We start from the raw sequence: 8,813 nt of genomic DNA on the forward strand, positions 1-8,813 counted from the left end.
TTAAAATATTAAGGTAATAAAGATCTCAGCAAGTTTATACAGCTGAGTATTTGTCATAATATAAATAAGAGAAAAAATTAACATATTCTGAAGTGGGCATTTATGTTGAACAGTTGTTTGTGGGGAAAAAAAAAAATATCTTCAAAGCACACCACAAAGAAAACTCATGCAATTCCTATAACTAGTACAGTTTTGTTTGAAATGCTCTAAAATATTTTTATTACTGAAAATAATGGACAATCCATGGCAGTTTTATGAAGGAAATGCTATAAGATTACTGACAGTAAACTGTGGGGTTTTTTTAAATAAATGATACAAAATAAATAGCAAGGTCACAGTTCAGCTGTGAACTACAGTCTAGAACACTTAAAAAGTTATGGTGTTCTCATAGTACTGACAAGACCTACATGCTTACTCTGCTTTTGAATTTACTACCTCAGCTGACTCCTTGATTGTGATCGCTCTCACCAAGCAGGAGTAGCATAAACAAAATCCCAAGTGTTCACTCTCAGTAAAAGACTCATGGAATGTTCCTTTAATCTGTCTGTTGTTGTTACCTTGTATTAGTCTAAACCCAGTAGTAACTATATTATGAATTAGGCTTGATATTCACTATATTTGCCAGCTGCAAATAAAATCTAAACCTCAAAAATCACTGATACTAATATTCATATATCCAGAAAGCCATACCTCTGTCTTTCTCTGGACAATATTTATCTTTCTCCTCTTGCTCCTCCAAAATACAAAGACAGTAACAGTAGCACTACATTACCTATTTTTAACATTGAGAGCTTTTTCGATAGAACTGCTGTAAAGCAGGGCATCACGTTTAATGAGGTGAGCTGCTAAAGGTTCGTTACTGAGTGTGTGAAATGAGCTAATATTTAGTATCATCAAAAAAGTCTGCACACAAATCTTACTTTTATGACATGAAGAAAATGTTTTAAAGTTCTAGTAGAGATAATGCTACAGATTTTGATCTGGTTAGGTGCATTTTATTTTTGTTCTACTCTTTAGCAGTGCTACTGCAGGTGCTGTAAAGCCCAAAGAAATAGAAGGATTTACAGATTTGATGACTTACCTGACCAAATAATGAATTGTTTAAAGATTTAAAGAGCCACTGGGTTACACTGGCATTATCAAAACCCAGAGCAGATCATTACTTCTGCTAACAATAACCTTCAAGGTTAAGTAATTTTACCTGCAATACCAAGAAATCAGTAGCAAGATTAATTTGCATTCTGTCCCACAGAATGACAGGACACAGATGACAAAGAGTAAGTGTCATCAGATGACACTGTGTGAGGTGTCCCTGCCCATGGCAGGGGGGTTGGAACTAGATGATCTGAAGGTCCTTTCCACCCCTAACTACTCTATGATTCTATGACACAGAGTGTCATCACTTACTCTGTCCCACAAGTAAGTGATGACACTTTCAAACTCCCTCAGTTTTTGTAGAAAAAATCCCACATGCCCAGACTGAAGCCCTGCTTTGAAAAGCCAAAATCCCCATCAGATTTAGCTATTGCCAAAAAGGAGCATAATGGGAGTTGGTAATCTCACTAGCCACTGCTGTTAAATCCATCAGGCATGAGGAGTCTCCAACTGGTGGGATCCACAGCCTTGTATGAGTGAGTTTACCGTGGCAAGCTGTGCTGCAGGTGCAGAGTAGAGGCTTTGTCCGCTCCGCTGCTTGTGTTGATTCTACTCTAAGCCGGTGGGTGGTAGTACAGCCTAAAGGTGTTAGCACAAACTCCAGCGCCGTCTGGTCTCGGTGATCTGAGGAAGTTACTTTCTTGCTTACGATTATCTACTCGCTGGTCATTTTTATGATTTTACAAAACAGTATAAGCAGTTTTCGAATTATGCATGATCAATGCCTTAAAAGTGCTGAGTAACAAGCAAAGTAGAAAAAGGGGAAACAAGGTACTGCCTCCGGGCAATACACAACAATGCTGGTGAGACAGAATGCAGTCCCCTATAGATGCATAGTTTGAAAAAGAAAAAAATTAAATAATGCCTTTGGAATTCTATCAGACAAAAGGCTAAGACAGGAAAACCGAAGTATACTGTCTAAAATCCACATGAAAGACTCAAAACGTCATTCAATGTTTGTCAACTTTAATATCGGCTGTACATTATTTGATGGACTGTTAGTTTAAGGAATAGAAATAAAAGACATTAAAATTACATAAATAGTCATAAAATACGTTTTCAATCAAATGTGCTATACAGGATCTTGAACAGTCATTTAAAAAAAAGCATATTTAGCATGCAGGCATATAAATGAGCTGGCAGAGCTAAGAAAATGAACTGAATGCTGGCAAGTATTCCACCAGTCTTCCGAGTGAAAAAACAAAGGGATAGAATTCATAGGGGAAAGTAAATGAAAAATACACTTGCTGAGTATGAATGAAGAAAGAAAAGAAAGATGTTTCCAATTTGATTTATCGTCCCCTCCTGTTCAGAAACGGTAGGTTTCCTGAGAATAGCTTGATGCCTACATTGATTAAAAATAACTTAATCGCCATCTGTTTCTTACAGGTGACACTGTCAGGATTTTCTTTGCAAGCAAATAGTCTAGAAAACAACCTTTAAATCAAGAAAAAGCAATAGTTGAAATTCCTGCAATGCTAAGACTTTAAAATGAGAGCTGACACTAAGTATGACAGGAGCATCTGAAATGTTTCTCTGAACATGAGTCAATCTCAAAGGTTTGCAGAGAACTGCAAGCTGGCAGAAAAATTGGTTCAGATTGATTCATAGGAAAAAAAAGAAAAGGGAAAAGAGAAACAGTAAAAGCCTCATGAAGGAATGGAAAAGGCAAAAAATAGCATAGCAGATAAGCCAGGGCAAATGCTGAAGTGTAAACTTACAGTGACAGAGCCTTGAGCAGCATGAACAGATGAGGGCAGGATCTCTGAACTGGGGTAGATGAATGAAGATCCACAACAGAGCTGACATACGCATGCGGTTTTGTTATTTGTTCATAGTTTAGGAGCTTTTCTCCTCTTCTAGTACACAGTTTAGGAGGGGCTTTACCTGTACTAGAAAAACTGTGAAAGAACTGTCTGGACCAAGTGCAGTTACTTCCTATTGTTCCTAACTCTTTCACAAAAGCGGTAGGACTTGCAGGTATCATTAACCGCTCTGACTAAAAATCAGTCCTACCAAGGCAAACAGTCCAGTCAAGCACTGATGTCTTAGCACAAGGGTGAGGGGTGACACCCCTCTACTCCCAGCTGTAGCCCTGAGAAGGCAAACAAAGCGCTTTCCCTGGCAGTGTCACCAGCAATACGTACAAGCCACGGAGATGCTTAATATGGAATTAGCATCAGTTTTCCTCATGCTTCTTTGATAAGCCCTTTGCTCTGCAGGGATGGCTTTGTGATTTGGTTTGAAGTGTAGAAGGAAAGAACAAAAAAAATTAGGTGTTGGGAACAGCCTTCTCTTCATCACTGCAGAAGTGCCTGTGTGCTGTGTGTCTTGCTCAGGTGCATACTTTCAGCAACGTTTTATCAACAACGCCACAGTGGTTCAACTGCTGGTGTTAAGCAGTGCCCTCACTCTTGGTGTCAATGGTTGCTGGGAAGTTTTTTGGAAGTGTGTCTGTTGCATATAAAATCCAGTGTATTGGAAGACTGTTAAGGGAAAAAAATACTTATTGAGGGGAAAAATACTAAACAATATAATTTAATAGAAATCATGTTTTCTTTCTGGATTTATTAGTTTGACTTTTCCTGGATTTAATTGTGTTTCTGTAGCCACAGGAAGGAAAACACAAAGTAATGCCAGAGAAATCTTGCCTAAGGAACATCAACTATGATGTTGTTAGCTAACCAAGTAGATGAGCCATTGCCATTTGCAAACTCATTGCATATACCAGTGAGATAAGTCAAGACTCCACCAAACAAGTTGGATGAAATTATGGGGACACGGAATCAACAATAGAAAGAGATCAGTGAAAACAGGGCTAGATGATATTCTAGTGCCCCTCTCAGTCAGCATTCTAGAATCCGTAATTTGCACCATGGAACTGCCTGTGGGTGTGAAATGGATTCTTTTTGGATTCAGTATAGCCAGAGTCTTGCTCCAGGAGTTTATCTGACAGGCTACAACTGCTGTTGTGTATTCATTCCATGCTGCTGGCCTGTGCTAGTCTTAGGTCAAGGTGAAACTCAATGAAATATTTAGCTTGAACAGCTGGCTTCTCCTTACAAATCTGCCTCTGCTGTGCTGAACTACTTGCTAAGACAGGTAGAACCCCAGGGTGGTAAACAGCAGTCTTCAGGAGTACAAAGACTGAATCAAAGCTGTGTGATGAGTGCAGATGGGATGGTTTGCTTTTAAGGACTTGAATGGGTCACTAAAATGGAAATGAAATTCATGTAGGAAAACTGTGAAGAGAAGAGCCTGAAAGCTGCTGGAGAGGAGATGATGGAGATGATGTGATATGGAGGAACAGATTTAGACCAGCTGAACTCACACGTAGTAAGGAAGTGTATAGGAGGTGGAAACAGGGGCAGGAGACCCAGCAGGATGATAGAGCTGTTGTTTGATCTTGCAGGGATAGGGTTGGGAAAGCCAAGGCCTACCTGGATTTGAATCTGGTGAGGGGTATAAAGGGCAACACAAGAGGATTATTCAAGAACATAACAAGGAAGACCAGGGAAAATGTGTCCCACTGCTGAACGCAGAGGATGATGCAGGACACAGAGAAGGCTGAGGTACTCAGTGCCTTCTTTGCTGGTAAGTCTTTACTCAGCTGTCTTTACTGGGCTTGCCAGTACAAGAAAGATACAGATGAACTAGAGTGAGTTCAGTGCAGGGCCACAAAGACCATTCAGGGACTAGAGCACCTCTCCTAGGATGAGAGGCTCAGAGAGCTGGGACTCTTCAGCACGGAGGAGACAAGGCTGGGCTAAAATTCATCAGCATGTATAAAAACCTGAAGGGAGTATAGGAGAGGGAGACAGACCCTTAGTGGCTGCGGTTACCACAAGGGGCAATATGTACAAAAATACAAACTCCTTGCCAAAGCACCTTCTCTGTTGCATCCCACATCCATTTTTCTGAACCTTGTTCCCACAAGGTTCTTTTTAATATCCTCTAATTCCTGTATTGGAGGCCACAATCAACATTCATGGACCATCTGTGTTGCTCATCATCTTTTGGTAATGTCTGTAATTTCCCTTTCCATGATCTCTTCCCTTGGCTGAAGAATCACAGAATGGTTTGGGTTGGAAGGGACCTTAAAGATCATCTAGTTCCAGCCCCCTTGCCGTGGGCAGGGACACCTTCCACTAGACCACATTGCTCAAAACCCTTTTGTTTTGTGTATGAAGTTTCCATGCCTTTTTTGCATTTCTCTGATTCTTTTTCCACATCTGCTGTATCCTTTTTCAGATCAGGAAACCAGGACTAACTGCATAATTCAAGGCACAAGCAAATCAGAGATTTAAACAGTACCACAATCTGACTCTGTTTCTTCTCTAGTTATTCCTAATATCAGATGTGCTTTCTTGTCTTCTTCTGAACATTTAAACTGATGTTATCAGGACCTATCATAGTTAGTTGTGTGATCTCATTCACAAGCAACTGCTCAAATTTACTTTCTGACTCATAAAGTGGTTCATATAAAGGATATTTTAATGTAATGGCTAAATATGTGGCTGTTAAGCAGGAGGTGCTTCCAGTTAGTAGGATGAGGTTTTGCTAAAACAAAAGTTATTGCATACATGGATCTGATATAAAAAGTAGTGGATTACAGGGCTATGCACAAGGCGGCGAACACACAGATGCCGCAGAGTCAATGTGTTTACATATAGGTAATACTGGAGGTCAGCTGCTGGTGTAGGGGTCTCACTCCTCTGTATATTTGTGCTCACCTGGCCTGTCATTGAACTTATAGCTACAGTGGTCCTAGAAAAATGGTGTTTAACCTCAGCCTGCAGTACTGTGCTGAAGCAAAGAGCCTACAAAGTGTCCTAACACCATGCACCAGGTGCTGTTCAGCCCACTGCAGCCTTGGAGGAGCAAGGTAAGACTTGGTAGCACTGACAGAAACTCTCTTACTTTTGAATTCCCTCAAATTCTTTCTTGTGCCGGCATTCCTTCCAGGGTGCTCTCTTTACCTTAACTCCTCTGCATCCTGAGGCTGAGCTGGCCCCTGCCTGTTACAGAGCCATAGTGGCTCCAGGTCTTTCTCCATGGCTGGGTGCAGGGGAAGCACTCTGAACTTCCACAGAGGTTGGAGGGAACTCTTCTCATGGAGGCTCCTGTTGGGAGCTAGCTGAGAGCAACTATGCTGAGGGGTTTCCTCTGGTTCTTTCCTGAAGCTAGAATCCCAGTAGCTTGGTCCAGGTTGAGGAACATCCTGCGGCTCAAGTGGGCTTTTCACTGCCCTGCTCTGGTGAGATTTGTGCACTTGTGCTCTCTGACATTTAGATTGTCAAGGACTGAGCCTGAAGAATGTCACTGGGAAGGGTGCTGGGTGTCTCAACAGACAAGCAGGGCCTGTGCCACACTCTCCTTTGGACAACAGTATTCCCAGATTTTGTACCCCAAAGGCAGGGGTTGAATCCAGCCCTTAAGACTGTTTTCAGTGATTTATCATGTGCTACTTTTATCTTGCAATGTGTAGGAAGAATTCAAAGTCAATGACTACTCTGCAGTGACAGTCTCCTCTTTTCTGTGTGAGGGTTTTGTGGATGTAGTTAGTCAATAACGGCACAGTGCTGAGAAGAGAGGAATAGCCTTGCTTTTGTACTCTTTTCAGAAGCTCAGTTCTTTTCATTTTCTTCATTTGAGAGTTATGGTTAAACTAGAAAGCGGAGATTACTCCTCTTGCAAGAAAAACTGACACCTCAAACTGTTAAAGTTGAATTTTTGTGACCCATTACAGCCTGGATTACTTTACAGGTGAGATGGCAATACCAGATTTGAGTCCCACAATCAAAGTCTAGCAGAACTGGAACGAGGAATATTCTTAAATATATTGATACTGATTGATAGTGTATAATTTTATTATTCACTCATGGTTCTTGACACCATATGGCTTATTATTCGTATGTGATGTATTTATATTCATCTGAATGCTGCTGGTCCTTAGGGTCACTTGTTAAGAGTCTCTGGGGAGAACAGATTGGTTACATTTTGTATTGCTCACAAACTTTTCATATGCATGGTTTGACTTGTGAAGAAACTGCATAGTGTTGTGTTTAAAAGAAGGCTGTGAGGCATCCACACTTCCTTGGCAGGCCTTACTTATGCCTGTTGTCATATGTCTCTCCTAGTTTGTGTGGGCACCTAACTGTACCTGACTCACACCAATTGATGGACTGAATTAATGATTCAAAACATTAATGATGACAAGCATTTGCATCAGCTGGACCCATCAGAGCGTGCACATGTGAAAAAGTTCATCTCAGGCCTTCTTAAATGTGGGGATCTGCATAGGCAGGGACAGCCTATTTCATTATTACTGCTGGAACAGAAATCAGGAGGCTGAAATCCATGATGTGTCTGGAGCCCTCGCAACAGACACATACTGGTGCAGAGTTCCACTTGCCAGATGGAGATGAGTACTCAGCTCTGTGGAGGCAGAACGGTGGGAAGACAACAGGTAGCCTGGGGTCTGCCTGGGATTTCTTGCTCACCCAGGGCTGATCACAATGCAAACAACAGGCTGAGGGCATCAAAGACAAACTGCTGGTGGGAAGAGGTGCAGGAAACTTCCAGAAGAGACAGCAAAGCAAAGCAGGGGAAGGATGTGGGTTTACGTATGTTGATAAAAGAGGAAGTTATGAGACTGTAAGCATTAGGGTCAGTCACATTAAGGTAAAGAGAAGTGGTTAGTGTGGATGGGTGAAATGGATTTTCTTTGTTGAAGATGGAAGCTGGGAGAGAAGGAGGAATCTGTTTGGTCATCTAAATGCCACATACTCAGTTGGACACCAAAATTTTAGCCACAGATGAAATAGCTCTACTGCAGATGAATTATCTCTAACTCCCTGATTGAAACGATTCAAGTACTTCCTTTCAAATTGCATTTTTTCTTCTTATGTACTCTATAACCTGTTTCCAGAAAGAAAATTTATTACACCAGTCTTTAATAGTTGAGTGTTACTTTTTCTAGCCAGCTGTTTTGGTTAAATCTTCCTTTTAGCAGAAAGATGGAACAATTAAAAATGAGTCAGTCCATGTTGTACTTTTTTTTGTATCTTTCCCAGAAATGTTTAGTAGGGGTTGCTATAGGAGGCAGAATGCTGGACTCAGATCTAATTGTGTCAGAGGTTTCTGTTTTTGTAAGATAGGATAGTTTCCAATGCCCACTCTTAGATAACACCAATGTTATCCTAGTATTTTATCCAGAATAATTAAACAAAAAAGCATCTGGAGGTGCTCTGATACATCATAAAGCCAACAGGAAACCCCGTTTGTTTCCATTCAGATTCCAGTATGTTTGATACTACCTGAAAGTGGTGAAAGAATATTAATGATTTACAGTTTGGATATTTCCCCAGCAGTGGCTTTTACTTTCATTGCTTTCAAAGACTTGATTACATTTTTAACTATTAGTGTACAAACTTCCTCCAAATTTCCACCTGATAAGATCAGCAATATTCATTAGTGAGGAAATTAACAGGCAATGTTAAATATGCTAAAAATGCCCAGCTCCACCTTTCCTCTTTGTTTGTGCGTATCTCAGCTTACATTGCTCCCCAGTCCCTGCCGAGTCACGGCATTTACTTTGTACTGATACTGATACTTTCCACATTCCACAACGGAGCAGTGATTTTGATTTCCTTGTT

General features: G+C 40.8%; 1 long non-coding RNA gene across 1 annotated transcript in view; it reads left to right on the plus strand.

Moving 5' to 3' along the window:
* Nucleotides 1-8,813, plus strand: part of LOC133267055 (uncharacterized) — a 497,367-nt gene that overhangs the window by 88,101 nt on the left and 400,453 nt on the right. The window lies entirely within an intron of this gene.

This window comes from Pezoporus flaviventris, unplaced genomic scaffold (assembly GCF_033815535.1).
Source record: "Pezoporus flaviventris isolate CSIRO_AGI_PZ_B2104156 unplaced genomic scaffold, CSIRO_AGI_Pfla_v1 ptg000007l, whole genome shotgun sequence".
NCBI lineage: Eukaryota > Metazoa > Chordata > Aves > Psittaciformes > Psittacidae > Pezoporus > Pezoporus flaviventris.